Raw genomic sequence first — 13,446 nt, forward strand, 5'->3', positions numbered from 1 at the left:
TGGCATTGAATCTATAAATCACCTTGGGCAGTATGGCTATTTTCACGATATTGATTCTTCCTATCCATGAGCATGGTATGTTCTTCCATTTGTTTGTCCTCTTTGATTTCACTGAGCAGTGGTTTGTAGTTCTCCTTGAAGAGGTCCTTTACATCCCTTGTAAGCTGGATTCCTAGGTATTTTATTCTCTTTGAAGCAATTGTGAATGGAAGTTGATTCCTGATTTGGCTCTCTGCTTGTCTGTTACTGGTGTATAAGAATGCTTGTGATTTTTGCACATTAATTTTGTATCCTGAGACTTTGCTGAAGTTGCTTATCAGCTTAAGGAGATTTTGGGCTGAGACAATGGGGTTTTCTAAATATACAATCATGTCATCTGCAAACAGGGACAATTTGACTTCTTCTTTTCCTAACTGGATACCCTTGATTTCTTTCTCTTGCCTGATTGCCCTAGCCAGAACTTCCAACACTACGTTGAATAGGAGTGGTGAGAGAGGGCATCCCTGTCTTGTGCCAGTTTTCAAAGGGAATTTTCCAGTTTTTGCCCATTCAGTATGATATTAGCTGTGGGTTTGTCATAAATAGCTCTTATTATTTTGAGGTACGTTCCATCAATACCGATTTATTGAGCGTTTTTAGCATAAAGGGCTGTTGAATTTTGTCAAAAGCCTTTTCTGCATCTATTGAGATAATCATGTGGTTCTTGTCTTTGGTTCTGTTTATATGCTGGATTACGTTTATTGATTTGCGAATGTTGAACCAGCCTTGCATCCCAGGGATGAAGCCCACTTGATCATGGTGGATAAGCTTTTTGATGTGCTGCTGAATCCGGTTTGCCAGTATTTTATGAGATTTTTGCATCGATGTTCATCAGGGATATTGGTCTAAAATTCTCTTTTTTTGTTGTGTCTCTGCCAGGCTTTGGTATCAGGATGATGTTGGCCTCATAAAATGAGTTAGGGAGGATTCCCTCTTTTTCTATTGATTGGAATAGTTTCAGAAGGAATGGTACCAGCTCCTCCTTGTACCTCTGGTAGAATTCAGCTGTGAATCCATCTGGTCCTGGACTTTTTTTGGTGGGTAGGCTATTATTGTTGCCTCAATTTCAGAGCCTGCTATTGGTCTATTCAGGGATTCAACTTCTTCCTGGTTTAGTCTTGGGAGAGTGTAAGTGTCCAGGAAATTATCCATTTCTTCTAGATTTTCTAGTTGATTTGCGTAGAGGCACTTATAGTATTCTCTGATGGTTGTTTGTATTTCTGTGGGGTCAGTGGTGATATCCCCTTTATCATTTTTATTGCGTCTATTTGATTCCTCTCTCTTTCTTCTTTATTAGTCTTGCTAGCGGTCTGTCAATTTTGTTGATCTTTTCAAAAAACCAACTCCTGGATTCATTGATTTTTTGGAGGGTTTTTGTGTCTCTATCTCCTTCAGTTCTGTTCTGATCTTAGTTATTTCTTGCCTTCTGCTAGCTTTTGAATGTGTTTGCTCTTGCCTCTCTAGTTCTTTTAATTGTGATGTTAGAGTGTCAATTTTAGATCTTTCCTGCTTTCTCTTGTGGGCATTTAGTGCTATAAATTTCCCTCTACACACTGCTTTAAATGTGTCCCAGAGATTCTGGTATGTTGTATCTTTGTTCTCATTGGTTTCAAAGAACATCTTTATTTCTGCTTTCATTTCGTTATGTACCCAGTAGTCATTCAGGAGCAGGTTGTTCAGTTTCCATGTAGTTGAGCGGTTTTGATTGAGTTTCTTAGTCCTGAGTTCTAGTTTGATTGCACTGTGGTCTGAGAGACAGTTGTTATAATTTCTGTTCTTGTACATTTGCTGAGGAGTGCTTTACTTCCAATTATGTGGTCAATTTTGGAATAAGTGCGATGTGGTGCTGAGAAGAATGTATATTCTGTTGATTTGGGGTGGAGAGTTCTATAGATGTCTATTAGGTCCGCTTGGTGCAGAGATGAGTTCAATTCCTGGATATCCTTGTTAACTTTCTGTCTCGTTGATCTGTCTAATGTTGACAGTGGAGTGTTGAAGTCTCCCATTATTTTGTGTATGGAGTCTAAGTCTCTTTGTAGGTCTCTAAGGACTTGCTTTATGAATCTGGGTGCTCCTGTATTGGGTGCATATATATTTAGGAGAGTTAGCTCTCCTGTTGAATTGATCCCTTTACCATTATGTAATGGCCTTCTTTGTCTCTTTTGATCTTTGATGGTTTAAAGTCTGTTTTATCGAGACTAGGATTGCAACCCCTGCTTTTTTTTGTTCTCCATTTGCTTGGTAGATCTTCCTCCATCCCTTTATTTTGAGCCTATGTATGTCTCTGCATGTGAGATGGGTCTCCTGAATACAGCAGACTGATGGGTCTTGACTCTTTATCCAGTTTGCCAGTCTGTGTCTTTTAATTGGAGCATTTAGTCCATTGACATTTAAGGTTAATATTGTTATGTGTGAACTTGATCCTGTCATTATGATATTAACTGGTTATTTTGCTCGTTAGTTGATGCAGTTTCTTCCTAGCCTCGATGGTCTTACATTTGGCATGTTTTTGCAATGGCTGGTACCGTTTGCTCCTTTCCATGTTAGGGCTTCCTTCAGGGTCTCTTGTAAGGCAGGCCTGGTGGTGACAAAATCTCTAAGCATTTGCTTATCTGTAAAGGATTTTATTTCTCCTTCACTGATGAAGCTTAGTTTGGCTGGATATGAAATTCTGGGTTGAAAATTCTTTCTTTAAGAACGTTGAATATTGGCCCCCACTCTCTTCTGGCTTGTAGAGTTTCTGCCGAGATCTGCTGTTAGTCTGATGGGCTTCCCTTTGTGGGTAACCCAACCTTTCTCTCTGGCTGCCCTTAAGATTTTTTCCTTCATTTCAACTTTGGTGAATCTGGCAATTATGTGTCTTGGAGTTGCTCTTCTGGAGGAGTATCTTTGTGGCGTTCTCTGTATTTCCTGAATTTGAATGTTGGCCTGCCCTACTAGGTTGGGGAAGTTCTCCTGGATGATATCCTGAAGAGTGTTTTCCAACTTGGTTCCATTTTCCCCCTCACTTTCAGGCACCCCAATCAGACGTAGATTTGGTCTTTTTACATAATCCATACTTCTTGCAGGCTTTGTTCATTTCTTTTTCTTCTTTTTTCTTTTGGTTTCTCTTCTCGCTTCATTTCATTCATTTGATCCTCAATCGCTGATACTCTTTCTTCCAGTTGATCGAGTCGGTTACTGAAGCTTGTGATTTGTCACGTATTTCTCGTGTCATGGTTTTCATCTCTGTCATTTCGTTTATGATCTTCTCTGCATTAATTAGTCTAGCTGTCAATTCTTCCACTCTTTTTTCAAAATTTTTAGTTTCTTTGCGCTGGTACGTAATCCTCCTTTAGCTCTGAGAAGTTTGATGGACTGAAGCCTTCTTCTCTCATCTCGTCAAAGTCATTCTCTGACCAGCTTTGATCCGTTGCTGGCGATGGGCTGCGCTCCTTTGCAGGGGGAGATGCGCTCTTATTTTTTGAATTTCCAGCTTTTCTGCCCTGCTTCTTCCCCATCTTTGTGGTTTTATCTGTCTCTGGTCTTTGATGATGGTGACGTACTGATGGGGTTTTGGTATAGGTGTCCTTCCTGTTTGATAGTTTTCCATCTGACAGTCAGAAGGACTGTCTGTTGGTCTGTTGGAGATTGCTTGAGGTCCACTCCAGACCCTGTTTGCCTGGGTATCAGCAGCAGAGGTTGCCGAAGATAGAATATTGCTGAACAGCGAGTGTACCTGTCTGATTCTTCTTTGGAAGTTCCTCTCAGGGGACTCCACCCTGTGAGGTGTGGGGTGTCAGACTGCCCCTAGTGGGGGATGTCTCCCAGCTAGGCTACTCAGGGGTCAGGGACCCACCTGAGCAGGCAGTCTGTCCGTTCTCGGATCTCAACCTCTGGGTTGGGAGATCCACGGCTCTCCCCAAAGCTGTCAGACAGAGTCGTTCGCATCTGCACCGCCCCGGCTGCTTCCCCTATTGGACTTCAGCTGTGGGCTGTCCCCAGAGGTGGAGTCTACAGAGACAGACAGGCTTCCTTGAGCTGCTGTGGCTCCACCCAGTTCGAGGTTCCCAGCGGCTTTGTTTACCTACTTAAGCCTCAGCAACAATGTCGGCCCCCTCCCCCAGCCTCGCTGCTGCCTTGCGGATAGATCGCGCAGACTGCTGAGTTAGCAGTGAGGGAGGCTCCGTGGCGTGGGACCCTCCCGCCAGGTGTGGGATATATTCTCCTGGTGTGCCTGTTTCCTTAAAGCGCAGTATTGGGGGGGAGTTACCCGATTTTCCAGGTGTTGTGTGTCTCAGTTCCCCTGGCTAGGAAAGGGATTTCCTTCCCCCTTGCGCTTCCAGGTGAGGCGATGCCTCGCCCTGCTTCAGCTCTCGCTGGTCAGGCTGCAGCAGCTGACCAGCACCGATTGTCTGGCACTCCCTAGTGAGATGACCCCAGTACCTCAGTTGAAAATGCAGAAATCACCGGTCTTCTGTGTCGCTCACACTGGGAGTTGGAGACTGGAGCTGTTCCTATTCGGCCATCTTACTCCGCCCCCCAGTGAAGTGTTAATGAGCTAATTAGCACTTGTGCGTGGTTTGCTAATAGGTCCTATGGGAACAGAGAACCTTTGGTATGGAAAACTTTATTCTTGACACTTAATTAGAGTATTAACTATTCAAAGGAAAAAGTTAGGTGTTGTATTATATGAGTGACTTTACTAAAAATTATATTCTATAAGAAAAGAATTTGAGTTAATTGAGTACATTTGAGTTCATCAAGTCTGAAATCCCTGATGTGCTTAGTTCCCATCCTTGAAGTGAATGTAACCACTGATCATGTTACTTTAAACAGGAGTCAATAGTCACGCAGTGGCAGACACTTTTCAATGTGTCCACAGCATCTAGTAGGATGTAACTGACTTCAGTAAAGCTAATTTTGACTTGGATTTATTTCGGCAAAAGGGAAACACTGTTGAGCTCTGAGGAGTCTGGATTGGTTTGCTGGCTCTTTTCAATTTGAGGTTTGATGAGTGCCTGCTGTATGTCAGGAAACAAGCCAGCTTCTCAAACTGCAAGGTGCATATGAGTCTCCCGGGGATCTGGCTGCTAAAATGCAGATTCCAGTTCACTAAATCTGGAGTGAGGTCTGAGCTTTGGCATTTCAAGCAAGCTCTCAGATGATGCCTGTGCTGCTGGCTCAAGGACTAAACTTTAAGCACCAAGGAGCTAAGCACTAGAAATAAAATGAGGAACAAGACCAAGTCTTCACATCGTAGGAGCTTATCAACATACACACAGGCAATTGTAATATGATGTTAGTGCTATGACAGCTATGATAGAGGTACCAAAGGCACAGGATGCTGAGACACACACACAAAGACAGGCATCTAACAGCCAGGGAGGGAGGGGTGCCAAGGAAGTATTCTGAAGAGAAAAGCAGAAACCCATCAGGGATGGCCTTGTCTCTTTGGCTACAGAGTTTAGCATTTAATTGATAAGCACAAAGCAACTACTGAGGGTTATGGTTGAATAGTATAGTATGGCTTGAGTTGCATTTAGAAAATCACTTTGGAGCTACTAATGGAGGTTGAAGGGAGACTTTCTTGATTCTTTCCTTATCAGGACTTATTGATTCTACATCCAAATTCTCTTCCAATTCTATTAATATCACTTCTTGCCATCTCTTTTGCTGCCCCCTTAAGCCCTGCCACCATCATTTCTTACTTGAATAATGCAGTCATCTCCTATCTTGTTCCCCAACTTTGAGTCTTGCTCCTACAATGCATTTTCCATGCAGCATCCAGAATGATCTGTTTTGAAGGTAGATCAAATCATATCCCTGTCCTGATGAAAACCCTTCAATGGCTCCCCAAGATACTCTAAATTCCCAAATCTACCTATGGCCTATAAAGCTCAACATGATCCTTCCTCCTCTTACACTATTATTCCCTTCACTTTAGACTGTACAGCCACAACAGCCTAGTACCTGTTCTTCAAGCACACCAACGTGAACCTGCCTCAGAACCTTCCTCTACTTGCTGTTCTTCCTACCCACAATGCTCTTCCTTCAGATCTTCTAAGACTGGCTCTTTTTCATCATCATTCAGGTCTCTGCTCGGATGTTACTGGCTCAGACAACTCTACTCTGAATATCTACCCCTTCAGTTACCTTCTATCCCATTATCTTATCTTTCAATTGGTATCTGGAATTTTCTTGTTTTATGTGTTATTTAGACACTTATATACACACACACACACACACACACATACCCACTCTCTCTCTTTTTCTCTCACCTATTATCATAGTATATGCTCAGTGACAACAGACACTGTCTCTTCTGTTCACTGCTATATCCCTAACCCCCAGAACAATGCATATGGTAGATGCTCTGTAAGTATTTGTTGAATGAATGGGTTCGTTGGAGGTAAGATGGGTGCCAGGGAAACCTAGTAGAAGCTTTTGAAGTCATCCATGCAAGAATAGAGAAAGCCTAAAGCTAGAGTTTTGGTAACAGAGATGGGGAGGTAATTTGGTTGAGAAATATTTAGGAGGTAGAACCAATAGGACTTGGTAATTGAAAAAAGAGGGAGCATATGAAGGAAGGAAGAAATAAAGATGATTTCTCTCTTACACATCTAGTGAATGGTGGTGCTACTAAGTTAGATGGAGAATCCAAGAAGTAGAAACTGATTAAATCAATTATGGATATGATACATTTGAGGTTCCTCTGGAACATCTAGATGGAGATGGATATATGGGTCTGGAGCTTGGGAGACATGTCTGCACTTACATAAATTGGGAGTTGTTATCCAGCTAGTAATTGCTCAGAAAGAATATACATAAGAAGATAAGTACACAACAGACAAAACCCCGAGGTACACCAACAATTAGAAGATTGGTGAAGGAAGTGGAGCCCACAAAGGAATAGTCAAATAGAGATTAGGAGAACCAGAACATTTTTCTATGTGTCACAGAAGCCAAGGGAACATAAAAGTTCGAAGGAGGCAGGAGTGATTAATGGTGTTAAATTTAGCAGAGAGATCAAGGAAGATAATGAATAGAAAATGCCTATTGGATTTGGCAATAAGGTGCTCATAGGCTCCTAACATTCAGTAGAACTGTGTAGGTGGAAGTCAAATTTCAGCATAATGAAGATGGAATTGGAGGTGAAGAGAATATTAAAAAATAATTCTTTTTTGAGACAGACTCTTGCTCTGTTGCCCAGGCTGGAGTGCAGTGGCAAGATCTTGGCTCGCTGCAACCTCCACCTCCTGGGTTCAAGCAGTTCTCCTGCCTCAGCTTCCCGAGTAGCTAGGACTATAGGCATGTGCCACCACATCCAGCTAATTTTTGTATTTTTAGTAGAGACAGGGTTTCACCGTGTTAGCCAGGATGGTCTTGATCTCCTGACCTCATTATCCACCTGCCTCAGCCTCCCAAAGTGCTGGGATTACAGGTGTGAGCCACCATACCTGGCTAAAAATTAATTCTTTCAAGAAGTTTGAATGAGAATGGAAGAAGAAAGAACAGCAACTGAGGAGGTCATGGGAAGGCTTTTTGGGGGTTTTTTAATGATGGAAGTAACTCAATTACTGTATGTTTGTGCTCTAAGGATAAAAAGTCCTTAAAGAGGAGGAGGTTGAATATAGGAGAGGAGAGATAAGTGATGGAGTAAGATCAAGAGAAATGGGAGAGGAGGACAGAGGATGGGACTTAGGACACAGTTGGTGGCATCAGCCTTCAGCAGAGACAGGGACACTTTATGCCCTCAGTTAAGGGAGAAAGGTGAAGCAAGATAGGTAAATGGCATTAAATAAATATAATGACTTCAGTTTTTCAATAAAATAGGCAATAGGAAGGCAGTTTAGATTTTTTACCATAAGAAGCAATAGAACAAATGAGAGCCAAGAAGTCGTGTCCTGGCAGCCTGAGCATAATGTCCTGGAGTAAGCGGACTGGAGGCAGGAAGACCCAGGAGGAGATTCTTCCAGCCAGGCATGACCAGCAATAAAAAAGAACCAGGAAGACTCGTAATGTTTTGGGGGAGGCAGAGTGCAACACCTCATCACCCTCCCTCTGGGGCATATACAGCCATACCTCGGAGATATTGTGGGTTTGGTTCCAGACCACTGCGATAAAGTTAATATTGCAATAAAATGAGTCACACAAATTTATTAGTTTCCCAGTGCATATAAAAGTTATGTTTATGATATACTATAGTCTATTAAGCATGCAATAACATTATGGTTAAAAAAATGACAATAGACACACTTTAATTTTAAAATACTTTATTGCAAAAATATGCTAACGATCATCCCAGCCTTCAGCAGTCATAGTCTTGTTGCTGGTGAAGGATCTTGCCTTGATGTTGACGGCTGCTGACTGATCAGGGTGGTGGTTGCTGAAGGTAGGGGTGACTGTGGCAATTTCTTAAAATAAGACAATAATGAAGTTCAGTGGACTCTTCATAAAAGATTTATCTATAGCATTCAATGTTGTTTGATAGGATTTTACCCACAGTAAAACTTCTTTCAAAATTGGAGTTAATCCTCTCAAACCCTCCACTGCTTTATCAAATAACTGCATGTAATATTCTAAATCCTTTGTTGTCATTAAGATATTCATGGCATCTTCACCAGGAGTAGATTTTATCTGTAGAAACCACTTTCTTTGCTTATTCATAAAAAGCAACTCCTCATATGTGCACATTTGATCATGAGATTGCAGCAATTGAGTCACATCTTTGGGCTCCACTTCTAATTCCAGTTTTCCTGTTATTTCTACATCTGTAGTTACTTCCTCCACTGAAGTCTTGAACCCCTCAAAGTCATCCATGAGCATTGGAATCAACTTCTTCCAAACTCCTGCCAGTGTTCATATTTTGTCCTCCTCCCATGAATCACGAATGTTCTTAATGGCATCTAGTATGGTGAATCCTTTTCAGAAGGTTTTCAATTTTCTTTGCCCAGATCCATCAGAGGAATCATTATCTATAGTACCTATAGCCTTATGAAATGTATTTCTTAAATAGTAAGACTCAAAAGTCAAAATTACTCCTTGATCCATGGGCTAGGGATTGGATGTTGTGTTAGCAGACATGAAGATGACATTCATCTCCTTGGACATCTCCACCGGAGCTCTTGGATGTCTATGTGCATTGTCAGTGAGCATTGTCAATATTTTGAAAGGAATTTTTTTTTCTGAACAGTAGTCCTCAACAGTGAGTTTAAAATATTCAGTAAGCCATGCTGTAAACAGATGTGCTGTCACCCAGGCTTTGTTGTTTTGTTTTAGAGCACAGGCAGAGTAGATTTAGCATGATCCTTAAGAACTCTAGGAGGCCGAGGTGGGCAGATCACGAGGTCAGGAGAACGAGACCATCCAGGCTAACACAGGGAAACCCCACCTCTACTAAAAAAAAATACACAAAAATTAGCCAGGCATGGTGGCGGGCGCCTGTAGTCCCAGCTACTAGGGAGGCTGAGGCAGAAGAATGGTGTGAACCCAGGAGGCGGAGCTTGCAGTGAACAGAGATCACCCAACTGCACTCCAGCCTGGGTGACAGAGCGAGACTCAGTCTCAAAAAAAAAAAAAAAAAAAAAAAAAGAACTCTAGGATTTCTCCAAATGGTAAATGAGCATTGGCTCCCACTTAAAGTCACCAGCTGCATTAGCCCCTAACAAGAGAGTCAACGTGTCTTTTGAAACTTTGAAGCCAGGCATTGACTTCTCTCTACCTGTGAAAGTCCTAGATGGCATCTTCTTCCAACAGAAGGCTGTTTTCTCTGCACTGAAAATCTGTTGTTTAGTGTAGTCACCATAATCAATTATCTTATTCCTTTTTTTTTAAACAATGCTCAAATTTATTTATTTATGGATTTTTGTTGGGTTTTTTTTCCAACTTTTATTTTAGATATAGGGCATACATGTCCAGGTTTGTTACATGAATGAGTGTATTGTACCCAGGAGTCAGCATAATACCCAACAGGTACTTTCTCAACCCATGCCCTCTTCTTTCCCTCCTGCCTCTAGTAACAAGCAGTGTTTATTATTTCCATGTTTATGTCCATGGGTGCTCAATATTTAGCTCTCACTTATAAGTGAGAGCATGTGGTATTTGGTTTTCAGGTCCTGGGTTAATTCACTTAGGATTATGGCCTCCAGCTCCAACCGTGTTGCTGTCAAGGACATGATTTCATTCTTTTTTATGGCAGCACATCGAGTTATCTTAGATTTTCTGGATGACTTGCTGCAGCTTTTATATCAGCATTTGCTGTCTCACCTGGCACTTTAATGTTATGGAAATGGCTTCTTTCCTTAAACCTCACGAACCAACTTTTGCTAACTTCAAACTTTTCTTCTGCAACTTCCCCACCCCATTAGTCTTCATAGAGTTGGAGAGAGAGTTTTGCTCTGGATTAGACTTTGGCTTAGGGGAATGTTGTGGCTGGTTTGATCTTCTATCTACTAAAACTCTCCACGACAGCAATAATGCTGTTTTGCTTTCTTATCACTTGTGTGTTCACTGGAATCACACTTTTAATTTCCTTCAAAAGTTTTTCCTTTGCATTGACAACTTGGCTACCAGTTTTGCATAACAGGCCTAGCTTTCAACCTATTTCAGCTTTCAACATGCCTTTCTCACTAAGCTTAATCATTTGTAGGTTTTGATTTAAAGTGAGAGACCTGTGACTCTTCGTTTCACTTGAACACTTAGTGGTCATTTTAGGGTGACTGATTGGCCTAGTTTCAATATTGTTGCATCTCAGGAAATGGGAAGGCCCAAGGAGAGGGAGAGAGACATGGGGGAACGGCTGGTCAGTGGGGCTGTCAGCACACACACAACATTGATTGATAAAGTTGCCATCTTAAGTGTGTATGGTTCATGGTACCCCAAAACAATTACAATAGTAACATCAAGGATCATTGGTCACTGATATAATAATAATGCAAAAGTCTGAAACGTTGTGAGAATTATCAGAATGTGACACAGAGACACAAAGTGAGAACATTCTGTTGTAAAAATGGCACCAATAGACTTGCTCAATGCAGGGTTGCCATAAACCTTGAATTTGTATTTAAAACAAAAAACAATATCTACAAAGCACACACACACACACACACAAAGGTATGCCTGTACAGCATTATAATATGAAGACCTGAAATTCATACCAGACACAAAATAACCATTGACTTTACTTCCTACCCTATCATGCTTCTTCCCTTATCTATTCAAATGTCTCTGAGTAGAGGTATGTGGAGAAAAGAGTTAACATGGTGGGGCGCGGTGGCTCACGCCTGTAATCCCAGCACTTTGGGAGGCTGAGGTGGGCAGATCATGAGGTCAGGAGATTGAGACCATCCTGGCCAACATGGTGAAACACCATCTCTACTAAAAATACAAAAATTAGCGCATGCCTGTAATCCCAGCTACTCAGGAGACTGAGGCAAGAGAATCGCTTGAACCCAGGAGGCGGAGGTTGCAGTGAGCTGAGATCACACCACTGCACTCCAACCTGGCGACAGAGTGAGACTCTGTCTCAAAAAAAACAAAAGAAAGAAAGAAAAGAAAAGAGTTAACATATCTGACCTGAGACTGCTGGAAAGGTCTGCTTGAAGGTTGGTGTCTTGAAACTTGACACTCAAACGTTCCTTAAATGATAAGGATGGTTTCTAGTGCCTGCCCATGCAAACAATGTGGTTTATGCTAAACACCTGCTTTCCTTCTAGGAGCCTGGAATTTTGGTGTGAGCCATGCAATAGGCGTCTATGTGACCAGCCCCTAACAAAAAACCTTGGGAGTCTCCAGGGGAACTCCCTGGGCAGAAACATCACATACACGTTGCTGCATTTTCACTGATGGGTTCAGAGTGAGCTCCATGAGACCCCTCGTAGGAGGGAGAGAGAATAAGGAAGCCTGGAGGGGATTCCTCTAGAATCTGCATGTGGATTCCTTCAGAGCTGCCTAATTTCTTTTTCCCTTACAATTGGATGTGTACCCTTATTACATTATTGCAATAAATCTCAATTATACACTGAGTCCCGCGAGGGCTTCTAACACATCTCTAAATATAGGGGCTTTGTAGACCCCTGACACAAGGTCTGTCCCTGCCTCTCACTGTGATGTCCCCTCCCACTTACTCTGCCACCAGCTCCCGTCCACACCACTTAACTGAAACAGTGTTTACCATGGATGTCTCTGCCAAACAAGATCACGTGAGTTGTAAGTGTCAGGGCACTGTAGCTACGTCAAGCATGTCAGAATGGCTTTCCAACCCTCTGGATCATGTGCTTTCAGATGTGATTCAAAACACGTCTCAGTTTCTTCAGAAAACCAGAGGGCCCTTACTCAAGAGCTGGCCCACCACCTAAAGGCTAAAATGTAGCTGTCATGACTTCAATGAATGCTGGCTAATTGATCCAAACCCTACAACAGGAGCCAGCGGGCTGTAGCCAAAATCAGCCCAGTGCCTGTTCAGGTAAAGTTTTATTGGAACACAGCCATGTCCATCTGTTACTTAGTGTCCATGGCTACTTTATCTCTACAACAACAAGATTGAGTAGTTTCAAAGGAGAAGAGTCCCAGTGACCCCAAAAGCCTAGAGTGCTTACCAACTGGCCCTTTACAGAAAATGCTAGCTGACCTTGCCTTAGATGGACAGATTAAAGTTCTGCAGAATAAGACAGAGAAAAGAAGATTAAAAAGACAGGCATTATTCATTCTACACGTTTGCCTCCATCTGAATTTTGAGACTTATTTCCACATTTTCTGGATTGTCTGACTCAAAAAAATGTAACCTTAAGCAAGAGAGGAAGTCACAGGAAATTAGAAGCCCTTTTCTCTGCTTGGTAAAAAGCTCTTGCTCAAACAGTATGAACTGCCACATATTCGATTTATTCATTCAATAAATGTCTACGGAGCAGCAACTCCATGTGAAGCACTGTGCTGAGTAATCTGGCAAAGTACAGAGATAAACCAGACACGATCCCTGCTCTCCAGGGGCTCCCAATCCAGGATGTGAGCACTTTGAGGGCAGCAGCCATGGTCTGTTCACACTCGTGCCCCTGGTGCAGAACTCTCAGTGCACCTGTACTAAGTAGGAGCCAACAACTGCGTGCTGCTCCCTGCACTGATGAAATGGGAAAGACAAATACAAGAGTGGCTCTTAACCTCTAGCCTTTTCCTTTGCTTTTATTTTTTAAATTGATAAATAATAATTGCACATATCCATGGGGTACAGTGATTGATGTATTAATACATGCAATGTATGGTGATAAGGTACGGGTAATTAGTATATCTTTAGTATCCTCTCTTGTAGCTATTGGAAAATATATACTATGTTGTTGTTGTTGTTGTTGTTGTTATTTGAGATGGAGTTTCACTCCGTTGCCCAGGCTGGCATTCAGGGCACGATCTCGGCTCACTGCAACCTCCGCCTCC

Source organism: Trachypithecus francoisi, unplaced genomic scaffold, assembly GCF_009764315.1.
Source record: "Trachypithecus francoisi isolate TF-2019V2 unplaced genomic scaffold, Tfra_2.0 Lachesis_group4, whole genome shotgun sequence".
Lineage (NCBI taxonomy): Eukaryota > Metazoa > Chordata > Mammalia > Primates > Cercopithecidae > Trachypithecus > Trachypithecus francoisi.